This window comes from Phocoena phocoena, chromosome 11 (assembly GCF_963924675.1).
Source record: "Phocoena phocoena chromosome 11, mPhoPho1.1, whole genome shotgun sequence".
NCBI lineage: Eukaryota > Metazoa > Chordata > Mammalia > Artiodactyla > Phocoenidae > Phocoena > Phocoena phocoena.
The window spans coordinates 88,349,395-88,375,628 of NC_089229.1; the positions used below are offsets into that span (position 1 = coordinate 88,349,395).

A 26,234-nucleotide genomic window follows, 5' to 3' on the forward strand; every position below is an offset into this window, starting at 1 on the left:
GTTAAAATAATTGTGGTATATGTGAACTGTATAATCACTGAGTACATGCTAGGTACATAGCACAGTGCTAGATGGTTTAAATATATTTTATATAAATATATAAAGGTGCCCTGCAAAGAAGATATTGTTATCTCATTTTGCCTAACTTAGTTATATCATTTTCACACCTCAACACAGACAAAAAGATTAATCTAGTCAAAGGCTAGCTATTGGCTGAGCTGGGATTCGGAAAGGAATGTAGCTGGGTCTCTATACTGTTTTCTCTACCGCACCACACTCCCTCAATACCACTGAAAAACAGACACACATTTAAAATCATATCTACAAATGTTTTTTAATTTGGGGGGTGATGCCTATGTTTTGATAGTAAATATGAAAGCCAGATACAAAAGTATAGGTAAGTATAATTTCATTCATGTACAAACGTATTTTTGAAAAAATGATTGCCATAGCATATGCCAAATGATTATTAGCCCTTGGATAATTTTCTATCTGTGATTCCAAATTTTCTGTAAATAAACATTGATTAATTTTGTAATCAAAGGACAACTAAAGATTACTTCATATTTACAAATATTGAAAGAGTCTGTTGGGCTGATTTGCACAGTAAAATTTTTATATGGGTCCTAAAACTCTACTCAGTTTATTACTAATTTTATTAGTTTATTACTAATATCTAATTTTTATTTGTCAATCTAAATCTAATCCCAAATCTTATTAATCATATTTATTAATTTTCTATTTTAAAGATGGATTACCTCTCATTAATTTCCTACAAGACCAGGTGTTATAATCTAGAAAACAAAATATATACACTTTTGCATTTTTGATTAAGACAATTTACATACAATAAAATGCACATATTTTATGTGCACAGTTCAGTGAATTTTAACATATGTATTCACCTGTGTAACTGCTGTCAAAGCATGATGCAGAACATTTCCATCATTCTGGAAACTGCCCTTGTGCTCCTTTCCAAGCAATCTGGAAATCCGTTTGCCGTATTTTCACAAATATAAATATACCTTTATAGACAATAGAAAGTACATGCAATCTTTAGGCAATGAACAGACCCATATTACATTACTTCAAGCTCCAAGAAAGTGGAGTTCTTGCGATTCATTTTCACTACCATCTACCCCAGGTCTTACCACAGTGTCTGGCATATAATTGGAGCCCATAACATGCTTATTGAAAAAGATGTTTGAGTGCATATTATATAGCAGGCACTGCGCTATTTTTTTTAACGGTTAGTTTTATTATAATATTCTTTGGTGATAGAAATACATGCTATTAATAAGAAGAAAGTGCTTAAAATAATATAAAAGTATAAAGAACAAAAATGCTGAGAGTTCTCTTATACCATTCTCAAATGATCACTCCCAGAGTAGTCAATATTATTAGTTTGGTGTATTTCTTTCATTCTTATCTTTGCACTTACAGACATAAAACACGTATATTCTTTTAAAAAACAAATAAAACAATTAATGTTTATCGATAATCTCTTATAGGTCAGGCTTTGTTCTAAGCTTTGGAGATACAGCAGCAAACAAAATATATTAAATGCCGTACCTTCATAAAGCCTATAGTTTAATGGGAAGAGACAATGATAAAGAAAGTATGTAAATGATACAGGATGTTAAATAATGTTGAGTGCACAAGGACTGCAGAGGAAAACTAGGCAGCCAAGAAGGACACACATGTCTCAGGAGTGGGCGAAAGCAGGGTGGCTATTTTAAATGGGAGTTAGGTATGGACTTCTTGAGAAGATCTTTTGAGCAAAACATGAAGGTGGTCGGGAGTAAAGCATTCAAAAAAAAAAAAAGCAGTTTTTTTTTTTAGAGTCCAAAGCCCTGTGGCTTATTGGGGGCCAGGGCCAAGTGGGCTGTGGTGGGCAGGGAAGCTACGTGTCACCTTTCTCAGAGATGGCAGCCGTGAGGATGAATGAGGGGTGCAGGACCCCCGGCTCTCCTCTGCACACAGACGCTGACCAGGCCGCCCTGGGCCAGGGACTTCACCATCTCAGCTGAGCCCAACCACCATTGTTTGGTTTTCAATGACCAGGGTCCACCTTGTGCTTTGGTGGATTGCAGTTCTGCACAGGTCATAGGTGGGCCTACTGGGTGAACTTGGAGCCACGCTCGGTGCAGTTGAACTTCCTCACTCCCTTGTGCTGTCTGACGTGCCCACACAGTTGGGACATCACTTTAAAGGTCTTCCCACAGATCCGGCAGAAGTGGGACCCTCCTGGTGGCACCCTCCTGGTGGCGGCCAGTCATGTAATAGGGCAGAGTGGGCACGCAGCCATTAGCGAGTAACCATTATTGCTCAACAATCAGCATGGGGGTCAGATGTCCTGCTCAGGCAACAGTGGTCTTGGTGCATTGAATGTGGCTGGAGGTGGATTCTGGCTTTCTCCCCAGGGCCTTCCAGGCCCTCTGGCCTCCAGGCCGGCAGGTGAGCTTGGGGGCCAGAGACAGGCTAAGAGCAGTGTCCCGCAGAGCTCCAGAGCCCTCACCAGGGCCTCCTGCTGGCCTTGAAGTAGCAGCGAACCTCTCCCCCATCCCTATCTCTGCGAACTAAGGGCGGCAGCCGTCTCCATGGGCCGCAGTCCACAGAGGCCTCAGCAACTGGAGTATATGGATGCTGCCATTAAGGTAACAGCTTCAGCCAGCTTCAGCCTCTCTGTTCAAGCTGCAAAACTTGGTCCAGCTTAGATCAGTTGTCTACCCCTAGGAGCTGGCCAGAGGTCAGGGTTAAGTTGCAAGGACCTGGCACATCATTACTTCAGGTCCGCCTCTGTGTTGGGGCTATTCTCAAAGAAGGGCAATTGCTGTGAGCTGGGAATTCACCTGATGGGTATTTGCTACAACCTGTATTCCTATTGATCCTATACAAATGATTCTCTCCAGTTTAAATGAAAAGCCTGAGGGCCGGCTGGGTCTTGGCACCTGGCTCCCTCGGTGATGACAGCTGGGGAGGGTCTGGGCACCTGGCTCTGAGGCGCCGTCAGCTGAGATCTGCCTCTTCAGCCTGGGCACTGGTGGGAGGAGCCAGACTGGGTGCTGGATGAGTGCTCCCCGGCAGGGCGGCCAGCCTGCACAGGCCACTCCCCTCCCACTTAACCAGGGCCTGGACCTCAGAGGGTGAAAGTTGAGCCTTGGGACCTTGCCCTTTCTTTTCAGAACAGAGAGTAACATTTGTTTCGGTGGAGGTTTACAAGAACATCATGACCTGACGGTGACCTGACCTCAAGAACAAAGGCTCTGACACCGAGAAGTGTGCATCAACTAGCCACGCCCCTCCCTCACCTTTCCTATAAAAGGGCTTTGCTGAAAGCTTTTGGGGAGTTCGGGGTTTTTAAGGCATGAGCCACCCTTCTCCTGCATAACCCTGCAATAAACATTTCTATGTTCCAAACTCCGAAGTTCTGGTGGTGTTTGGCCTCACTGTGCATCAGGCACAGGGCCTCGCATTTGGTAACAGTCCGGTGCTTCTCAGCAGGGGCCTTTCTGGGTGCTGAACTCACAGCTGCAGGCCTCTTACTGGTGTGGTGAGGTTGTGCTTCTCCAGGCCAGCCTGGGTGCAGAAGGTGCAGCCACAGAGGTGGCACTGGAAGGGCTTCTGGCTCGCGTGCCTGCTCAGGTGCAGGTTGAGACCTGCCTTCTGGGTAAAGGCGTGGCTGCAGAACTTGCAGACACATGCCCTCTAATTCCTGTGTTTGGCCTTGGTGTGCATCTACAGGCCATTCTTGCTGCACACAGCAGAACTCCTTGCATGCAAACAGCTCCCCGCAGTGCTTAAAAGCCTGGTGCAGCTGCAGTTCCCTTTGGGGCAAAAAGAACTTGGCCCCGGGTGGGACTGGTATGGAGCTTGGGAGCTCCATGCAGCTTGGTCCCTTTGCTCTGCATGAACTTCTTCTTCATGGGCTGCTGCGAGCAGGCACAACACTTGAAGGGCATCTCCCCCGTGTGGGATGCCAAGTGTACTGGCAGCTCCATCCTCCAGCAGAAGGTCTCCAGGCACTTCCCACACGTGAAGACTTGTTAGGATTGGTTCAGACAACTCTGGGCTTCATGCTTCAAGATATTCTCCTTTGGAAGATAACACATTCCAAACTTGGGGCGCTAGAAAGTTTTCTCCCCAGTGTGTTTCCTGTTGTGCACTTTTTGATATTTGCTGAGGAACTTTTTGGAAGAAAAAAGAGGGTAAGAGTCTTTCTTTCACCTGCTGTTTAAGTGCCTTGAAGTCAAAATACTCAATATGCCAAAGTGGCATATTTTGGGGTGTTCTATTCTGATTTTCTTCAAATGGATATAGCTATCTTCTAGGATTATAGGGTTCTGTGCTTATTTTTGTGGTACAGAATGGAGTGGGGAAACAGTACTTAGAATGAAGTATTTCAAGCCTATCCAGAAAAAAAAAAAAAAAATCCTCTATGTACATGAGAACTGACCAGAAAGTCAGGTTAGGACAGCAGTCAGGGAGGAGACAATGTATAATGTATGTTATAGAATACTTGGCCCCAAAGAAATTCACAAAGTGTATAGGGGATCTGGTTAGAATTAAACAGATAACTTTGTCTAATATATTGTTTCTAGCTCAGAATCTTGTATGTTTACTGTTGTCTGACAAATATCTCACTACACAAATTCCTAATCCTTTACCTAATTTTAGGATAAAAGGTGTGTGTGCATACATCTGGAATTATGAAGACAGATTGAGTGAATGCACTTTGTAAAAGCAGGCTCCATCTGACTCACATATGGATGAGAAACCATCTTAGCAGTAGGCGCTGGTGGATATGTCTCTGGAATTTTTAATCCTCTTATTTTATTATCATGCTGGTTTATGTTTTAAATGTATTAAAATGGCTTGTGTTTTTATTTCTAAACATCTAATGTAAAAGTCATAACTCACACTGCTCCTCTAAAACACAATTAGAAAAGCATTTCTGGGATTATCATTCAATTTATTACATTCAGTGATATTTTGTCACTTGTACCATAGGACGCTAATAGGCCTCATGAACTGTATCTAGAATACAAGTTGTACTGCTAGCATATTCCAACCTCTAAGTGCCTTTCATGTCAGCATGAGAGATACAATCAGGCATTTGAAAGCTCCGGCCTATTTATAAAGATACCATCAAAACCTGCCTGATGCAGCTGACTTATGAATCAATTATCTGAACTACACCAAGTGATATATCTATTCTGAAATTTAGAGTCATATATTTGAAGTTAAACTACAAACAGATAAACTATTCAACAGCCTATCATGATTCTTATCTCTATGTCTATATCTGTCAAATGCTGGGAGAATAAAAGGCAAAATCTTACTGATTTTACTGGGAAGAGTTTTAAAAAATAAATCACACAGATACAAGTTCTCTCTCTCTCTCTCGCTCTATCTCCCTCTCTCTCTCTAACACACACACACACACACACACACACACACACACACACACACACACCCCTAGCTATTAAATTACTTATGACCCGAGGGAAAATTTAAATAAAATCAAGAGCATGCAAGGGATGACTCTCGTTGTAAAAGGGGAAAAATAACAATAAATAATATTAATTCTCTTAAATTTTATGTCTTAAATGAAATGGCTGAGTATTTCAGTAAATAGAAATGCCACCGTTAGGACAAAAGGTACAAAGCCACTGGGTGCAGAGAGACAACAGTTATGTTTCATCCCAGATGTTGTTGAAAATAAGCCAAACCTAAGACAGATGCGTGTAATTTTGTTTTGTTTTTAGGTGATACCTCACAAGATGTATTCTATTTCAGGATCTACTCTTCATTTCTAAATATTAATGATCTCAGTTTTACTGCTTTGCCTGGTAGAGTTCAGATTTCAGGAACGTTTTATTCATGCTGACCAAAGTCATGAGAGACACGTGCACTAAGATGACAAAGTATTAATGTAAAATGAGGAAATGTAGTAACTTTCAACTACACAATGAGTTATCTTCTCAATAGGAAAACATGTATAAGAGATCAAATTAATATCAGAAGTCTGCTTTTCTCCGAAGAATTAAAATAAAAGAAGCTCAACATTTTACTGCTTCCTTGAAAAAGTGACTTCTGAGGTGAGTTAAAAAAAAAAAAAAAGAGGCAGTTAGGCAAAAAATGCTGGAAAACGCCTTTGGAGTATAATACAATACAAGCCAAAGTTTCTGAAGTTGTGTTCCCTCGTCAGAATCTCTTGGCGTTGGGTGGGGTGGGGACGGCCTAAGGAGGTGCAGGAGGTAAAGTTAATTTAAAATGCAAAGTTCTGAGCCCCACCCTGGGTTTACTAAATGAAAATCTGTGGGTATATGATAAGAATCAGTCTGAATATACTTTTTAGTAATTCTTGGCACACTCAAGCTTTTAAACCTTTTTGTCAAAGAAGAATGCAAGGAAAAATCTGGCATGATAAGCAGGAGACAGATCAGGAATGGGTTAGGCATGGTGATTAGGGGTTTGGGATTTACGCTGAAACTAACGGGTACCCATGGGGCAAGGGAGTAATGTGCACACATTTGTGCTTTAAAAATATGATTCTACCTGCAACATAAAGAAAGGCAACGTGAAGGAAAGAATGGAATCAGGGAAACCAGAGTTGGGAGGTGGTTGCCATGATCTAACCATGAGGTGGTAGTGACTTGCACTAATAACAATTAACAATAGTAAAAGTCAAAGCTAACATTTGCTGAACAATTATGCACCAGGAAAAGCGCTTTACAAGAATTTCTCACCTATATTTTAAAAGTACCCTATGAGGTACATGGGAACTATTATTATCCTTATACAAACAAAACAGAAAACCTGAACTCAGGGTAATTAAGTACTTTATATAATTAGTAAATGGTAAGACAAGGGTTCCGATCCACATCTCTCTGACTCAGCTACCATATTCTTAACAGCTATGTTATTCTGTCTAACAAATGAAGCATCAGAATAGGGAGCTACATAGAAGGTAGAGTTGATAGGACTGATGGTTGCTTATAGGACAAAAGAGATAGGATGGAGATGATGCCTGGGATTTGAGGTGGGTTATGATGCTTCACACTGGCACAAATGAATATAATAGGAGTGGGTTAGAGAGGAAAGAGAATACATCCATTTTTACATATTGGGTTTACGGTGTCTCTGGAACATCCATGTAGCATGTCCAGTAGGAGATGAGTATAACATTTTTGAGTTCAGGATATAAGTGTGTGTGTTACAGTTTGAAGAGTCAGATGTGCATAGAAGAAATTCAAAGTCATAAATGGACATTAATGTCTGGAGACTTGAATATAGGGAGAAGAAAAGCAGGCCTAGTACAGAAACCTTGAGAGGAATAACAGGCAGAGGAGGAAATAACTAAGACTATTAACACATAATTTATTTTTCAAAAGAGGTCACTCAAGAGTGAAAGAGACACTAGTAATAATTGCAGTAATAAGAGGTGATGGGCATAAACGGGTTCTGACTCAGACCAGCCAGGACATACGACCGCCCTTCTCTAAGGAGGCTGAGAGATGAGAATTTTAAAAGGCAGGAAGAAAACCGGCTGAGAGTGTTAACCTGGAACCTGGAGGGTCTATAATATTATTGTGATACTTATATGACATAAACATATTTACTTTCATGAAGCCTACAATTTTAATCATGGTTCCAGTCCTCACAATGAGTACAAACAGGTAGGAAAAATCACTTAAAGATCACTTGTCTAGTCTGGCTTTCCCAAGTATCTTCTGCATCCAAATTTTTATTCCATATAAGGATAAAATTTCTAAATGGGTTTGAATGGTCATTTCAGTGGAAATTTCATCTTTTATTCTTCAGTATTTTTAAGTTGCTATGAAAACTTACCATAACTTATAGTGCTTCTTGAAAGACTCTGTAATATCTTCATTTTTAGAGAAACACTGAGAAATCATAATGAAGATTAGGCAGCCCCCTTTGTCTCATGCTGCCCAGAAATGATCTCTTAAGTATACATCTCTGGGAAGACGTCTGTATATGATGAATCTAATCTGTGGTTATTTATTTTTGTGAACATTTTTTTTCGGAGAGTGGCATTTTTATGATAATAATTTCAAATTGTGGCTTAAGCCTTATTTCAGTTTGGTAACCTGATATGAACTTGCCAATATTATTTTCTTAAAATTAATGATGAGAATATTCTCAGGATCAATTATGTCTCTTATTAGAAGAGTAATCTCAGTGCCTAATAATGCCACTCAATTTCCTATTCTTCCATAAACATTTCCAGCATACTCTAGCCAGATATGCTCCTTTTTCTTTTTTCATTCCCTATAGTATTAGTGGTTAATTCTTTCCTTCATACCACTTGGGCTATTTTATAACTATCTCTTAACACATGAAATATTTCTAGTTCATTATGCTGTTTCTAAGTGGATATATTCAGATTTTTATACATGTATGTATGGAAAAAATTAATCTTTGATAGATGTATTTTTGTCCATTAATAATACTATGAAGCCATAACGGTGTAGGACATTTACATGTATGGTCTAAGAATATAATAAGTATGCAAAAATCATTTATTGAAGGGAATGAAATTTCAGAATTATTCAAGTAGGGAATTATATTTTGTATAAAGTAGATGCAGAAAATTTAAGTTGGCACTGATAACCTAGTCCCTGTGATAGAAAATGCCCGTCTTGTAGAACGGCTTGATATTAAAATGCTCCACTCTATTCTCTGCATTTATTAATGTTTTGGGGGGGATTTTCAAAATGCACTGGATCATTTTGGATAATTGAGTATCCCTTAGTAAAGGGATAGATAAATTGACCATTATTTACAGAAGCATTGAAGTTGCCATGTAAATATACTTTAGTTGTTGAAGCATCTCACAATGTAACTGTAAAACACTCTTCTAATTTAAGGTTTATTATATATATCCTTAGAAATAATGAAAATTATAACAAAAGACACTATAATAGATCTGCCTTTGTACAGGATCTGATCAGAAAGTATTCTTTCTCACACATTATATGTATTAAAAACAAAATATAAAAGTCAAGAGCTGCAAAAAAAAATTCAGTTAATGATGAGTAGGGATGTCATAAAAATTTAAATATTTTATTTGTGGTAAGAAACAAATAAAACCAGTGAACTTCCAGAGATTATTTCTTTAATTTTTAGGTGATAAATATCATGTCTTCAATACTTAATGTTGTCTCATAAATCAAAAGAAAATAAAAACAGCAGCAATGCCATATAAAATGAGTAAGGGTCACAAAGAAGAAAATACAAATAGCCAACGAATAGATCAAAAATCATTCAAGTTCCTCTTAACCAGAGAAATTAAAATACGAAACTGAAAATACTGTTTGGCCTATCATATTGACAAATGTTAAGATGAAGATAATGTTCAATGCCAAAACAAGTACAGTGAGGTTGGCATTTCCATACCCTGCTGGTAGTGTACACATTGATTCAACTTCACATAGTCTATTTGTCATTATGTATCAAGAGCCTATGTACTAAAAATCTGATTTTCTTCATCTTTGTGTGTGACAATGCATAGATTTAGTGTTTTATTAAAAAATAATATCAAATTAAAATCACAAAATAACATTTTAAATAACTCTATTATTCACTTTTTTCTGACATAACTGTTACTTTATTACTAAATTTAGAGAGGTGTAGGACAAGAAAATATATGTATATTCCTTTTTTTTTTCATTTTGGCCAGTTCCACAAAAGTTATACACCCTATGATTTTATATAAATTTTCAAATTTAGAATAGTCAAAACCATACCAAAATTAGTAGGTTGCTTTGAATTTCTATAATTTTTTTAAAAAGTTTAAATTATTTCAGTTACATTTTTATGTGAAAAGGAGAAATAAATTCTGATTTCTTTGTACCATTATGCATAGTTATATTCCATTTGATTACAAAAAGTAAATGTATGCAAATTGTTTTTGAAGTTTAAATGATATGTTTTGGAGTGGTTACATACAATAATTAAGATATAGTTAATACCCTAAAGAAAGTTCCTTCCTCCCTCCCTCCCTCCTTTCCTTCCTTCTTTCTATTTTAACACCCATTGTTTTCCAAACCCAATATTGACTTGGGTCAGAATTATTAGCTCCACTTTAATCATTGTTTCTAATTTTTTTCTTTTAATCGATCATATTTACTTCAAAGCCTAGTCCAAGTTGACTTTTGGTAAGAGTTCTTACCCCCCCCCCCCCAGTGTACTCTTTTATTATTTATTTGGGTATTTTAAGGATTAAATGTACAACTTGGAAGTTTGAAATTTCTCGTGAACTTGGAGGGGAGTGTAGAAATAATACATAGGGATATTATGCCCCCTTTAATACAATTCCTTCAAGACATACAGAGACACATACACCTCAGTCTTGTGAAATAATATTTGTGTCTTTTTGTTATGAAATACTATTTCAGGAATCATTTAAAAAATTGTTTTCATTTAATGGGAAAAATAAGAAATTTTAAAGTTTTCATTAATTATCTAATTAATACATATTGCTGATTTTATAGATGCTGTGTCTTTAGCATAATATTGTTTATCATTTCAGTTTTATACATTAAAAAATTCCACAAAGAAAATTATAAAGTTACATTTTATCTGATTTTAACCATCTATGTGACAATATTTTTTTTCACATAATCATCTTAAATTTCATTACCTTATTTTATGAGTGTAACACTTATTTAATCAAGGCTCTATAGATACACTTTATGTTTTTTCAATTTTGTTATAATAAATAATGCTGTCATATGTATTATCATGCCTTTATTTTTCCATAGAATCATTATATAAATTAGATAACAATCTAGAATAGGAAAATGTCAAATGTTATGCATTGTTTTAAGACTTTTGATACATATTGCCAAATTATTTTCTTGAAAAGTCTTCAAACTTACACCATCTCCAGCACTGTATGATAGCACATTTGCTTATCCATTCTTTCTTTGGTTTCTCAGCATCTCCTGCATTTAGTCCCCAGGGGATTTTTCTTATTGTAAAGTGCATTTTCTATGTGTGAAAATATTCAGTTCTGTTATGGAAGAAGGGAAAGTGAATGGAATAATTTACATGGTAAGCAGAGGTAAATTAGTAAACTGTGATGCATTTTAGAAAGACAAAGTAGGTCATATATGTGTGAATACAGAAAGGGATGGAAGAGTGCAGAGATACCTACCTAATATTCACGAGGTACTTGGGACATTAGGTATTCCATGACATACGAAATATATATGAGACATTTAGTATTCCTTTAGTCTTAATTTAGCCAAAGTTTGATGACTCCCATCATGGCCCCACGAATCCTCCACCTAAGAAACACTCAAACCTCACTTTTTATCCTTGCATCCAAACCATCAGTGGGGAAGGCTTATATAGCAGAAAGACATATGAATATTAAAATCCCCCGGAATCAAGAAGTGTCCTTTCAATTTAATTGCATGATATCCTAAGCCCATTAACTCACCCATCTTTTTTACTTTGCTTTGTGCTGTGTGCTTTAAATTGACTAAAGGAATTCAATTTTCCATGATTTTTTCCTTTTCCTGATCTCTGTGAAACTTGTCTGGTAGGGTGCTTGGAAGCTACCTTTGTGTGAAGGTAATTTCCCACATGACACTTTCTTACTTTTGCAGCTATATATTTAAATTTTTTAAAAATACATTTTAAGGAGGGTAGGGGGTAGAAAAGAAAAGAGAGAGGGAGGGAAAATGGGAGAGAGAGAGAAGAAGGTAAGTATTTCCAAGAAGCAGGGTACTAGATTCTAATTTTATCACTAATATATGATATTGTGGACAAGTCACTCACTGTTTTTATTGTGGTTAAACATGCATAACATATGATCTATCTTTTAACAAACTTTTAAGTGTATAGTGCAGTGTTGTTAACTCTACACACAACGTTGTACAGCTGATCTCTAGAAAGTTTTCATCTTGGAAAAGCCACTCACTTTTATAAGTGTTTTTCCTATATCTTGGGGGAGTTCTGAGTTTTTAGAAGTGAACTGATGAGAGTATGTTTTTTTTTTTTTTGCGGTATGCGGGCCTCTCACTGTTGTGGCCTCTCCCGTTGCGGAGCACAGGCTCCGGACGCACAGGCTCAGCGGCCATGGCTCACGGACCGAGCCGCTCTGCGGCATGTGGGATCCTCCCAGACCGGGGCACGAACCCGTGTCCCCTGCATCAGCAGGCGGACTCTCAACCACTGTGCCACCAGGGAAGCCCGAGAGTATGTTTTGAATGGCATAACATTATACACGAGAATAAAAGATTTTGGTATTTTGGTTATCTTATTCTTGGCTTTCTGTTGGTGCACCAAAGTCAACTATTTAAAAGCACATTTTTAAACACTGATAAGAACTTTCTTCCTTATCCTGTAGTATAACTGCTACCATAGTGAAACAGATGTATTATGTGTAGTCAGAGAAGACAGTGTTTTCAGTTTCGCTTTGAATAAATCCATACATGAGGAAGAATGAATCATTCTAGATTCTTTCTTTACTAACTACTGTGGGTTACCAGGAAGCATGCAGAATGTGTTAGCTGCTGCTACTAGAATCATCCCATTATATACATGTCCTATATGAAGATTAAGAAGTATCAATACATAGGAGAAAGCATTCACCACTTTGACAAGTGAGGATGACAAGCTATGGGCACAGGGGTGGCTGTCTAGGCTTAGGAAGAATAATTCTCTAGGTATATAGAGTGAAACTCTTTTCCTTCCATAAGCACCAAATAGTGTTCCTTTACCTTTTTGAACTGAAAGAGGGACCTCACACTTACATGGTAAAATTAAAGTTCTAAGACTCTTAGATCAAGTGGAATACTTTAATAAAACTATTCATTGAACACAGCCATAAAAGAGATGAACAACTAGTGTAGTTGCCACGAAATAAGCTCTATCAAGCAATAATTTAACTGCAGTCTTGAAATAACTGTGGTTTTATTATTAATGAAGTGTATATTTCTTTAAGAATTGAGAGGTTGGAATTAAAGAATAGAACAGATGCCCCAGAATTCATTTAATCTATACATTCACTGAGTTTTAATTAAAATCTTATATTCTACTTGCTAAAAGTATTCTTGTGGTAGCTATTGTATGTGTTTTCTAGTTTATGGTTTCACACAAACTGGGACCTAACAGATTCACTACTTCCTCAGAAGAATACCTTGATATAAGGGTCATTAGCTGTACAAGGAGGAAGACAGTGAATTACATAAGCACCTGCAAATTCTACATAAAGAACAGATGACATGCTTGTGTGCATTTCTCTCATACATGAATAAGGAACCTTCGGCAGGCTCTTAAATTTCTATTGACTGAGGTCATAGTCGGGGCTACACATGGATATACCTGCGCCTGCAAGAGGAAATGGTGTCACCTATAGTATAGAAGAGAAAGGACTGGGAAAATAAGCATCAATGCTCATGACACTTATTCTTGAGGAGTTCACTATCAGTGGAAACACCTACAATTAATTCTAACATAACATCCATTCCACTGCTCTAGTTATTGAGCTGTCCTGAAGCCAATTTCAGCATCAACGTATATTCAAAAGAGTCACCAATTTGAAGTCTGCAAAGCACTGAAAAGTAATTTATATCTTCACTAAAATTTCTCAAATAAGTGGCAAAAGAAATTATATCACATGTCACAGAGCAAACCCCCTAAAATTCCACTTACCTTTGCTCGTCTCCCCAAAGTCCTAAATATTACAGATGTCCTCCTACAGTTTTTGTAATTCCATCTAAAACAAGTCTTTTCCTCTCTCAAAACACTAGTCCCAACTTGGTAATATTTTCTCCTCTTTCTTTTGTATTATTTTATAGCCTAATTTAATTCCCCCTGACTTGGCAACTCTCCTTCTATTATCACAAATAACTCAATAGTTTCAGCTAGAAATCTCCTTATAAAGCAGAGTAAGGGGAAAAGTTTGCTGTTTATCTGGATCACACTAGTGGTATAAAAGTGCCTTGGGACTAGAGGAGTTTTCTTCTCTTTAATTTTTTCCTTTCTTTTCCCTTGCTTTCTTTCTTTTCTTTTTTCTTTAATTTCCTATTCTTTTTTTTTTCTTTCCTTTTTAGTTTTTCTTTGTTAGGTCTATTTCCCTTATTTTTTTCTCTTGTACAGATCAGAAAATGTTTCACAAAGGGAAATACAAATTGGCCATTTCTCCAGAAGTTTCCTTGCCATTAAAGTCAATAATCTTTACCGTGGCCTGACATGCTTTCTCTATTATCTTCCTGTGTCAACCTATTGGACCTCATCTAGTTACAGAATACAAAGCCATTGAGAATGACTGCAGTTAATTCTTGGTGTTAATTTGGATGATGGTAAATATTGTAATCGTGTGAACACCACCAAATATACTCAAAGCACATCCTTTCTCTCTGTCTCTGTCTCTTTCTGTTTCTTTCTCTCTCTCTTCTTCTCTTTCTCTCTACACCTCCTTCTCTTAGGTCACTACTAATGGAATCTTCTAAGCAATAAAATGGACTATATATAAAATGGAAGGAGAAGATGTGAAAAATTAAGCAAGTGGTCATTGGATTTGGGGGAATCTATAGCACTGCCTCACCAGAAGTTCATGAAGATAATGAAGCTGTTTTTAGGCACTCATTCTCTTCTTCTCCTTTAAAACTTTCCACCTTCTATTGGTCTGTAACTTTTACATTTAATATCTACTGGGTGGGAAAATTTGGACATACTTGCTTTTCAAATTAAAGCTTCATACTCAGTAGCCTCGAGATTTGTGGCAATGTGCTAAACTTTGTTTGTTGCAGTTGTTGCATCTTGAACATAAAAATAGCAATGTATATTTTATAAAATTGGAGGTGTTAAATCAGCTAGCATATTTAAAGCAACTAGTATACTGTACAACAAGCAAAAGCCAGTCAATAAGTGTTTCTTACTTCTTCATCTACTTTTCTTTATTAAAATATATTTTCTTGAAAGGGCCTAATATCAGGAAATTACACTAAAAAGGGAGTTTTGTGAGTGAATTGCTTGTTCTGAGGGCCTTCAAATTTTAAGCTTTATATGTAATAGTAAAGTATCAAATTTATTCTGTATTAAAGTGGATTCTAAAATGTTTAAGCTGGTAGAATTGAGATACAGTTTCTTTCAGTAAGTCTTATCTGTAGGAGGTGATAATACAGTTGACTCTTGAACAATGGCGAGGGTTAGAGGTGACAACCCCTTGTGAAATAAAAAATCCATGTAAAATTTTACAGTTGGCCCTCTGTTTCCAAGCTTCCACATCCATGGAGTCAACCAATCATGCATCATGTAGTACTGTAGTATGTATTTATTGAAAAAAATCTGTGTATACGTGGACCTGAGCAGTTCAAACCTGTGTTGTTCAACTGTCACTCTATTTGAATATTTGGCTCTATTAGTCACAAAACTTCTATCACTATATTATTGTCAATAAAATCATTTAAATATATAATCATGGAAAAAATGAAACATTAGAATTTCCAAATCTTTACCTGGATATAAATTATCAGTATGTGAAGATCACAGTTTTACCATAAACATAATAATTTTATATCCTATAGAGATTAAGAACCATTAATCTCTATGTCTATTAAAACTTCATAACTAGTTAAGTGCAGTTGTTAAATAATTTCCTTTTATAGTAAAAGCTTTACAATTAACAAGCTAGGCACTGATTCAAGTCATTATCAATTTCCCTGTGATTATTATAGCTTCCATAATAATCTGCATTATATTAACATAGATTAGGCAGCACTTTAAAGACCAGCATCATTAGCTTTAGTTTCACGAAAAGATGACAAGAAACCAGACTTAATTTCATGGAGTCTCATAGTTGCAGAGTAACACCAAAGCTCTCACACAAAAGATATAAACAAATAATAATGTATATAATTTTGAATGTGACCCTTTCCTGGTTCTAAAACTATCTTTGGGAGCTTAGTGCATTAATATTTTTTTACAATTGTCTACTTTTCATTTAGATTTCAAAGTTAAACAGAGTAGCACCTAGAAACTCAGGCAGTTATACATCAGGCTTAATTAGTTATGATTTATGTTTATTATCCAATTACATATAAGAAACATAAAAATACTCCCAGAAGTAAAGTCCAAGATGTAACAGTAATGCATCAGATATATTGTAAATGTAGTTGAATCTAGACAAACAATGACAGTGTAAAACAGTAAGAATATTATGTCAGTTGAATAGATAAATGTTCAAAACAGGATTAGAATGCTAGAAAAGAGCATGAATTTTCAGAAGACGATTAAGTAAAATAATTAACTTTATATATTGTTAAGTTACAAATGTATTTATGATTTTTGCCTTGGGAATTTTCAGCTCTGATTAAGATATGGTACTTAACAGCAGATGAGCATTCCCATCTAGTATAGATAAACATAAATAAAATGCATACAATAAATAAAATAAAATACATCAAATATAGCTAAAATACAGAAAAAAATACCTGAAGGAGGGTTGCTGGGGTCAAAAGAACTCGAGAATATTCTGGGAGAAAAAACTTGGAGGTGAAAGATGGCTTCTGAAACACTTAACAACCTGTGGGCATTTGCTAAGCCCAGGCATTTGAATAAACTGGAAGTCCATTACAAAATCCAAGAGAAGTTACTGAGAAAGAGCAGAGAAAATCAAAGACTTTGGATTTTTACCTAGTAGGGAAAGCACCCCACAGAGTACATCATATTCTTAGTTAAAAACAAAAACAAAACAAAAACTTAGAAAGCAATATAAATCAGAGGTAGATTAAACCTTACTAGAACTTCACCCCCTTTAATTTATCATAATCTGGTTGGATTAAGATGATCAGTCACTGCTCTATCTGTACAGTGAAACGAAAGATAGGCTTTTCCCAGATATAGAAAATAACATTTGAAAATATGATATGAAACTCTACAATATTTTAGAGTCATAATATCTGAAATTCAATCAGAAGTTAAAAAGCATGGCAAAAGACAGTATCGTAAAGACAAAAACCAAGAGGAAAACAGAAAATATAAATGGACATCTATGTAATGCAGACAGATGTAGATTCTTTTATTATATATATATTTATCTTTAGGCAAAATGACTCATTAACAGAGTCTAACATTAGATTAGATACAGCAGATGATAGGATTACAAAACTAAATATTATGACAATGGAAGATATTTGAACATTTGCATAGAGAAAAATTATACACATTGGGGAAAAAGTGTCAGAGTAAATGTCAGACTCAGAAAGAAGGTCTAACATTAATATTGATGAAGTCCAGGAATAGAGGACATGGAATGTGGGGAAAAATTAATATAAGAACCATTAATATTAGAAAATAGTGGAATACTTCATACCAGAAAATATTGGAAAAATTAGTTAAAACACCCTCAAGAAGTACTGACAAACTCAATAAATATGAATACAGTAAAAATTACATCTAAGTACATACTGTTAAGACCATTGAAAATCGAAGATTAACAAAATAAAAGCAGACGGAGAAACAGTCACTTGTCCTTCAAAGCAGCGACCATGAAACTGACAGCTGACTTTTTCATGGGTGTGATGGAAGCCAGAGGAAAGTTGAATTAAATCTTCAACATGCTGATAGGAACCACCCTCACCCTAGAAATCTATATAGTGAAAATATTTTTCAAAAGTAAAGGTAAATATTTGAAAATGGTATATCTGGTAAAGGGTTAGTATCCAAAGTATACAAAGAACTCATACAACTCAGCATTGAAAAAACAACCTGATTACTAAAAATGGGCAAAGGACTCAAATAGACAGTTTTCCAAAGAAGACATACAAGGGGTAGCAGGCACATGAAAAAATGCTCAGTGCTACTAATAATTAGGAAGATGCAAATCAAAACCATAATAATTGAGATATCACTTCATTCTTGTCAGAAAGGCTATTATCAAAAAGACAAAACAATAACAAGAGTTGGCAAGAATGTGGAGAAAAGGGAACTCTCATTCACTATTGCTGAAAATGTAGATTGGTGCAGCCAGTATGGAAATTCCTGAAAAACTTAAAAATAGAACTACTATACAATTTAGCAATTCCACTCCTGGATTTTCTCCAAAGAAAAGGAAAACACTCATTAGAAAAGATACATGCACTCCAATGTTCACAACAGCATTATTTACAATAGTTAAGATATAGAGATATGGAAGCAACCTAAGTGCCCATCAATAGATGAATGGATAAAGAAGATGATATATATATATATATATATATATATATATATATATACACACACACATATGGTATATACATATATATCATAAAAAATGAAATATTGCCATTTGCCAAAACATAGATAGACCTGGAGGGTATTATGCTAAGTGTAGTAAGTCAGACAGAGAAAGACAAATACTGAATGAGTTCACTTATATGTAGAATCTAAAAACCAAAAGAAATGAAACATAATTAAATAGGAACAGAGTCATAGATAAAGAAACTAAGCAGATGGTTGCCACAGGGGGAGCGGGGATGAAGGGAGGAGAGAAATAGGGAAAGGAGATTAAGAGGTACAAACTTTCAGTTACAAAATAATTGTGCCACGTGTATGAAATGTACAATGTGGGAAATATAGTCATAGCTAATTAATTAATATGTGGGAAAAATCGGAACTTGCTTTTACAGAGTGATTGTTATTTTAGGAATTTTTCTATGTGGTTGGATATTTTACACATGTAACGATAATCATAGGTACTATAGTAACATAATAGTGAACCACTTGGAATCAACAATGAGGCACTGGGTAGTTAATTTACATATTTTCTGCTTTATCTTTCTCCACGCTTGTCAAAGAACGTATTTTCGTCTCTATCTTACATGTGAAGAACTGATACTCAGGGACATATTCAAATGGTTTGACTAGTGAGTGGCAAATTGGACTCAAACTATTCTAACTCCAAGACCTCACATTTTAGAAAGGGTGATGGATCATGAGCCCATAACTAATAATACTGCAGAAAATAGCATAGCCTAAGCTATAGTATCCCTCTATGAACAACATGATCACTTTTTGCAGGTGCAGCTGAAAGCAAAATTAATTTACTTTCCAGGGACTATATAGGTGGCGAGAGTCCTATCTAAAATTTTTGAGATTCTGATTCAACCATCTGACTAAACTTGATTTCAATCCACTACAACTTTCTCCTCATCAATCAGAAATAAATTGATTCTGACCAACTGGGTCTTTCCAGGTCCCACTTCTCTTCATCCTCTGTTGTTTTTACTCAGTATCACCTTTACTTTGCTGATAATCTGATCCTGATTTCAGGCTCTTCTTCTGAGCACAAGGGCCCATCTTGTTCTAATCCCCTCTCCATTTGAGTTCTAGGTAGGGTCATTTGGTTGCAAGGAGCAGAGACTCATTCCAGCTGCTTTAATAAGCATGTGATTTATAATTAGGAATCACATGGACTGAACCTGGAAGAAGAATTCTTTCAGTAAATGAAACACCTCTGGAGACCAGCTTCATTTCTATTTCTTTCCCAAGAAGTGGTATTGAAGATAGCTTCACTTCAGTCCTCAGTAGAGTGACCTACAAGTTTGTGTTCTTGGAAAATATTTTCATTTGTCTTCTGTAAAATACAGATGATAATAACACCTACTCTATAGGCTTGTGATAATTAAATGATTTTAGTACATCTAAAGCAGTTAAATTTTGACTGGGTCATCGTAAACCCTTGCTACTGCTTTGCATAGATTTCAAAGTCACTTTTTTACTTCATTTTTTTGTTGATGTGAAATTCACATAAAAGTTACCATTACAAATTCACATTCACCATTTAGTAAATTTGTATGCAGTACCTTCAACACCACCTCTACCTAGTTCTAAACCATTTTTTATCACCCCCAAAAGAAAACTCCATACCTACCGAGCAATCTATCTCCATTCTCCACTCACTCCAGAGCCATTTTTTAAAAACTGTGGTAAAAATGAGGAACACGAAATTTACCATCTTAACCATTTTTAAGTGTACAGTTCAATGTTAACCGGGTTCACACTGTTGTACAACAAACCTTTAGGAGTTTTTCATCTTATAAAACTGAAACTCTGCACCCATTCACCAACAATTGCCCACCCTTACCCCAGTCTTTGGCAGCCACCATTCCACTTATAAGTTTGACTGCTTTAGATACCTTGCACAGGTGGAATCCTACACTATTTGTCCTATTGTGACCAGCTTATTTCCCTTGGCATAATACCCTCTGGGTTCATCAGTGTTGGAGCATCTGGCAGGATTTTCTTCTTTTTAAATTAAGGCTGAATAATATTCTATTGTGTATTTATACCACATTTTCTTTATCCATTCATCTGACAATGGACATTCAGATTGCTACCACTTCTTGGCTACTGTGAATAATGAATGCTACAATGTGTTCACAGCCACTTTTGAGTTTTTACTTTGTCTGCAAGTTCTCATTATTCTTCTCTTACTACACACTTGCATATTGTTTCTTTCCAATTTTTAATATCTTTCTCTACCTCACAGGTTTTGCTTATAATACCATTCTTATAATACCATTTGCTTATAATACCATTCTTAAGTTAATCATTATTAGTCTGATTTCATTACATGATATCACAAAGTGTCAAATTTTGGTGGCAGATTTATTACTTTTGTGTATCCGTTATGATGGTTTCAGTAGCAAGATATAGACAAATGCAACTCAAACTGGGATTTGTTCACATGAACAAATATCCAGGAGCAGAAGCTCATGAATGAGGCTTTTCTGTGGATCTCAGCTTTGCCCTCCATTTTCAACCAGCTTCTTTATCATGGTAACAAGATGACTTCTGTCAATTCAGGGCCTAAAGGCTTCCTCCTTCACAGAAAAAGAGAGGACTTCTTTCCTTTATCAACAATAAATCTCGAGTTTTCCTTTGACTGGATTGAAGTAGAACAAGTATTTATGGCTAAAGTGACCATCCCCACACCCACACTGCAGCTAAGGGGTTTTGGCATACGTCGAATGATTTAGCCTAGTCAGGGGACGCCCTCTGGAAATTCAGAGCCTCATCAAGAAGACATAAAGGGGAAATGAATGTTGGAGAAGCAACCAAAAACAACCTACTTGCTCGGAATATTTTTCCTCCAACGATAGCTTCCAACGTCCTGTTGCTGTCATCTTGTTAAGTCGGTACAATCATGCTTTCTGAGTTTTCTAGTGGTTCTATCACATCATGCTTTTATTTACGGTTACAGTTCTTCAGGAACTGCGTATTCAGAATGCTCTGACATTATGCAGGATAGAAACACTTTGAGGGTAACTGCAAAATATCATACTCCTATCTTGATATCAGTTATTGTGGCCAAGCACTGAGGCAATTAATAGACTCAGAAACATTGTCTTGACCTGGGGCATTTCTGATACATCCCAAGAGCATCTTTGTAGGAAAGTGAGGATTTTCTTTCTCTCCTGGTTCCCAAACTCAGGTGCATAACTCACCCTTATTTATCTAGGAAGGGAGCACATGAGGTTTGCATACAATTCAGAAAAGTGAATGATACTCTGGTGTGAAAATTAAACTAGTATATCTCTGGATTATATTCACATCTGTGTTCACTCATGCTACCTTGCACTAACTAATAAATACTAAACTTATTGTTATTATTCTCATTTTACAGATCAAGATACTGAGGCTCTGAGTTAGTACTCTTGTTATAAGAAAAAAAAAAATCACTTAATTTGTGTTGCAAGAAGTGAAGCAGCGATTAGAACTTCAGTCTTTCGATTTCCAAATCCTCCTGTTGTGTGTTTTAGAGGAATTTCACTCTTGGCAGTCTTCTTTATCATGTTCCAGAAGTGTAATGTTATTTATAGTAATCTATTGTCTTACTTGAGCCCGTAGGTACTGTTTGGAAAGGTATTTCTTTACTTTGGATGTTGAAAACTTCTAGAATGTGCTGGCAGTGGACACACTGTCATTGTCAACTATTTTGTCAGGCTCTTTATTTTTTAAATTTTTATTTATTTATTTATTTAACATCTTTATTAGTATAATTGCTTTACAATGGTGTGTTAGTTTCTGCTTTATAACAAAGTGAATCAGCTATACACATACATATATCCCCATATCTCTTCCCTCTTGCATCTCCCTCCCTCCCAGCCCTCTTAACCCACCCCTCTAGGTGGTCACAAAGCACCGAGCTGATCTCCCTGTGCTATGTGGCTGCTTCCCACCAGTTATCGGTTTTACATTTGGTAGTGTATACATGTCCATGCCACTCTCTCACTTTGTCCCAGCTTCCCCTTCTCCTTCCCTGTGTCCTCAAGTCCATTCTCTATTAGGTCTGCATCTTTATTCCCGTACTGACCCTAGGTTCTTCAGAACTTTGTTTTTTTTTAGGCTGTCTTTAATATGTTAGTAGAATACATCAGAAACTAGTTTTTAAATAAAACTAAATAATTGAAAAAATATTACTGTAGAGAACATGTCTTAACTAGCTACTTGCATCCTTCAGTGGGTTAAATTATATGGTAAGCATCAATCACTAGAAAACAATTAATTGCAGAATTTTACTAATAAGAATTTGACGTTAATTTTCCTAACTAGCATTTGAAGCTGGAAAAAATGAACTCCAGTTTTCCTAGTTGCAGTTTCCAACTCTGACATTTTAATTCAATGCCTTCATTCATGAGGGAACAGAATACAGACATGGTATTCTCTGAATGTGAATTGCTCTCCTTGGGCACAGTTTTAATATCACACTCCATACGAAAGGCTAATTTTCCTGTTGGGAAGTTAGGAGACATTTCGGAAATATTTTCTATGGGATAGAAATAGTTTTTATACAGTTTTGTTTGTGGCAATTTTGTATAAGATGATTTTGTTGGTGCATGAATATGTGTGTGTGAGCCTCTATTTTTGTGTCTATGCCAGGATTTTATTGTTTCATAAATATTGTATTTCTGATAATCTCAAACCTTAGTTTGCTATTTGTTATACCTAGGAAGCCAAGTCTATCAGACATATTCTGCACTTATGTGACAGTCTTTTTCTTATTTGCTGAGTGGTTCTCTAGCACTCTTGTAGATTCAGTGGCTTCATTCCATTAAAGTACTTGTTTCCCAATTTAAGACAGCAACAGGGAATTAGAAAACTATTAAAATTGGAATGTGCCGATCTCTTCCAACCTGGATTTAGCCTTACACGAGTGCACACCAGTAAATACAGGGGAAAAAAAATATGTATGCCCACCGGGCAAGATTTAACTTTAACTAGGGAAAATATTAATAAGATGTTCTGAAACATGCACTTACATCTAAATCCTATACAACAGTTATTCTGTATATGCGTGTATATGCACGATTCTTTGCCTATTTGAACTGTACTATCCATATGGCACTCAAATCACTCAGAATTTTTCTATTTAATAACTTAATTCAAAATGTAGCTGAGAATCAGAAGTGCAATGAAGAAATCTTTCAAATATATATAAAAAAGTCACAAACTCATGAACAGATTTTGCCTTCCCCTTTAAGCCCACTATTTAGATGATCTCATTGTTGCTGTGTAGCTGCCAGTACTTTGAAGGACAGAGTTGTAAGGGAGCAACACCCCAAACGGTGTCTCTTTGGCATGAGAATTAATGAAGGTTGACTTTTTTTTTTTTTTTTTTGCGGTACGCGAGCCTCTCACTGTTGTGGCCTCTCCCGTTGCGGAGCACGGGCTCCAGATGCACAGGTTCAGCGGCCATGGCTCACGGGCCCAGCTGCTCCGCGGCATGTGGGACCTTCCCGGACCGGGGCACGAACCCATGTCCCCCGCATCAGCAGGCGGACTCTCAACCACTGCGCCACCAGGGAAGCCCTAGGTTGACTTTTTTTTAAGCCCCAAAAGACTTAGGAAGAAACTTTGACTTTCCCCATATTTGCCAAAAAGAATGTAGACAGATGACCTGTTCCAGGAAGGGAGCTCTCACCATAAATAACTATAGCATGAACTAGGTGTGTAGACAGGGAGGAAACTTGCAAAGTCTACTTGTTAAAATTCATCTCTTTGGGGCTTATGCCTCTAAAATAGTGTCATGATCTGTAGGATTGAAAGCAATCAGACCTTACTAAAACATTCTAGGTTATTTGTTTAAAAGTTTAAAAAATGCCAAAATTTTGCTTCTTCTCTGGTTCCATTAAAATGTGAACAACAATTCATTTTTTGAAGTAGTCGCTGTATAAGAATTTGAAGAACTTGGAAAACAAGCTATTTTCCGCAGTCTTAAGCTTAACAGGGATATAACACATTTCAATATTTCTAATTAAACTGACATAATAGATGATGATAACATCTGTTTTTTTGTAATAAAACCTATTGATGTGGCTGACCTGAATGTTTCTTATCTGTAAAAGACAACAAATGAAGATAAGTAGAGTTATAAAGGAGGAAAAAAGTCACCACAAAATAGCTAATTCTGTAACTGTAATATTAATTATCTCCTAGAAATAATATTCAAGAAACCTTTATTTAATAAACATTATTAAATATGAATTTTTCAGGGTATTTAGGAGATACTTGAACATAGATATAAAAGGTGTTACAAAAGTTTCTTTTTCTCTCAAAAATATATTCAGGTAAAAATTTATTCTCTTTAAGAGAATTTAACTTTTAATTCACAAGTCAATAAAAATTTTAAGCCATTCATACCTATTAGAAATTTTAAAAATTTTGCTCTTTTGGTGTTTGTACAATAAAAATAAAAAGTCTCTGTGAATGACTAGACAGCACTGTCAATGTTACGTACAGTAAGAACAAAGAAGTTACCTTGTGTCTAACCCTTAAAACGTGACCAATAAAGTTACACCAAAAGAGAGAAGTAGGGCTATAGTAAAAAAAAAAAAAAAACATGGTTTGCAATGTTTGACATTACAGCAGAAATTTTTGCAATACAGAAACAAAAGTTTCTTAGAAAGCAGTCTTATTTCTAAGCAGAGGATGGAATCCCTAATCATCATCAACTTATGCAGTTTGACTCTAAGATAGCGGCCATGTCAACAGATGTGTCGACACAAAAAACGCTCTGAGAGCTGGTCCTTTCAAACAGCCCAGAAGTAAATTACCCATGAACAATATAAAGCTACTTGTAATTGTGACAACCAGAACCAAAAATTACATCCAGGCTGGGCAAGCAGCACGTGCGCTTCCTTCTCTGTAATTATGCTGTTTATATTTTCTCATCTTTATCTGCTTTTCTGGCTAAAAGAATTACTCCATTTAGTATTTGTATTCTTTTTATTTCTAGAAGTTCTGCATTTTGTTTGTTTTCCACAGTGTTTAATTTGGTCATAATATTGTCTTATCTTTTGACTTTTTGGGCGGATTGTTGAAAGCAAAACAGTGGTGTGAGTAATTTACGCAAATAATGCATGTGGGAGGTCTGCCACTAGGGGGAGGGCAAATACGGATTTGTGTGACCTGGGGGAAAAGGAAGGGGACTAACGTGTCTTGAGAATCTACTCTCCCTGGACCTTGAGGCTTGGCATTTATATATATATTACATACAATTATGTAATTCTTACAATAGCTTTGAAGATAGGACTTCTGTATTTAAGGGTAAATAGCCTTTCTGACACTCACAAATGCTGGGATTGGCCCCAGGGAATAGAATTAGAAAGCACCGGAGCCTGAATTTCAACCCAGGCTTACATCCTTGCTCCCCAGTAGAGGGTGGTGATAGTTCCTGATAGTAGAAGGAGGGATTGAGAAAAATTATGACAGCACTGGAAAGAGTTTTCATTATCCCCACCACTTTCTGATACTCCCTTTCCGACACTCCCTTTCCCATTGACACACAGACACAGACACACAAAGGTCACAGATTCTCAGTGTGAGATACATCAGAAATCGCCAGAGGTGGGATCAGGGCACCAAGCTGCATGGCTGACTGACCAGAGGTCTTCTACGGTGGCTCTCTCACCTCCTGCTGGAAATGGAGTAATAATCACTGAAAGTCAGAGTGAAGAAATGTGGTGGTGGAAATGAAGACACACTTTCCTTTCTGCAATTGTGAGAAATGCAGGCATATTTCCTTATAATTGAGGCTCCATTACACTGCACGTTTTTTATTTGATATATTATTGTTTATAATCTTGCTTTAACAATGCCTATACAGTAGTTTTGGGCTGTTCAAATTGGTATCTTTTCCTAGTTCTTTGGGTGGAAGTCAGTGTTAACTGAGGTCATATATCAAATAGTTTTATCACCTACTAACA

At 36.3% G+C, this 26,234-nt stretch overlaps 1 pseudogene; it reads right to left on the reverse strand.

Annotated features, from left to right (window-relative positions):
- Positions 1-1,903: 1,903 nt before the first annotated feature.
- LOC136131443 (telomere zinc finger-associated protein pseudogene) lies at positions 1,904-21,152 on the reverse strand (annotated as a pseudogene).
- Between the last annotated feature and the right edge of the window lie 5,082 nt (positions 21,153-26,234).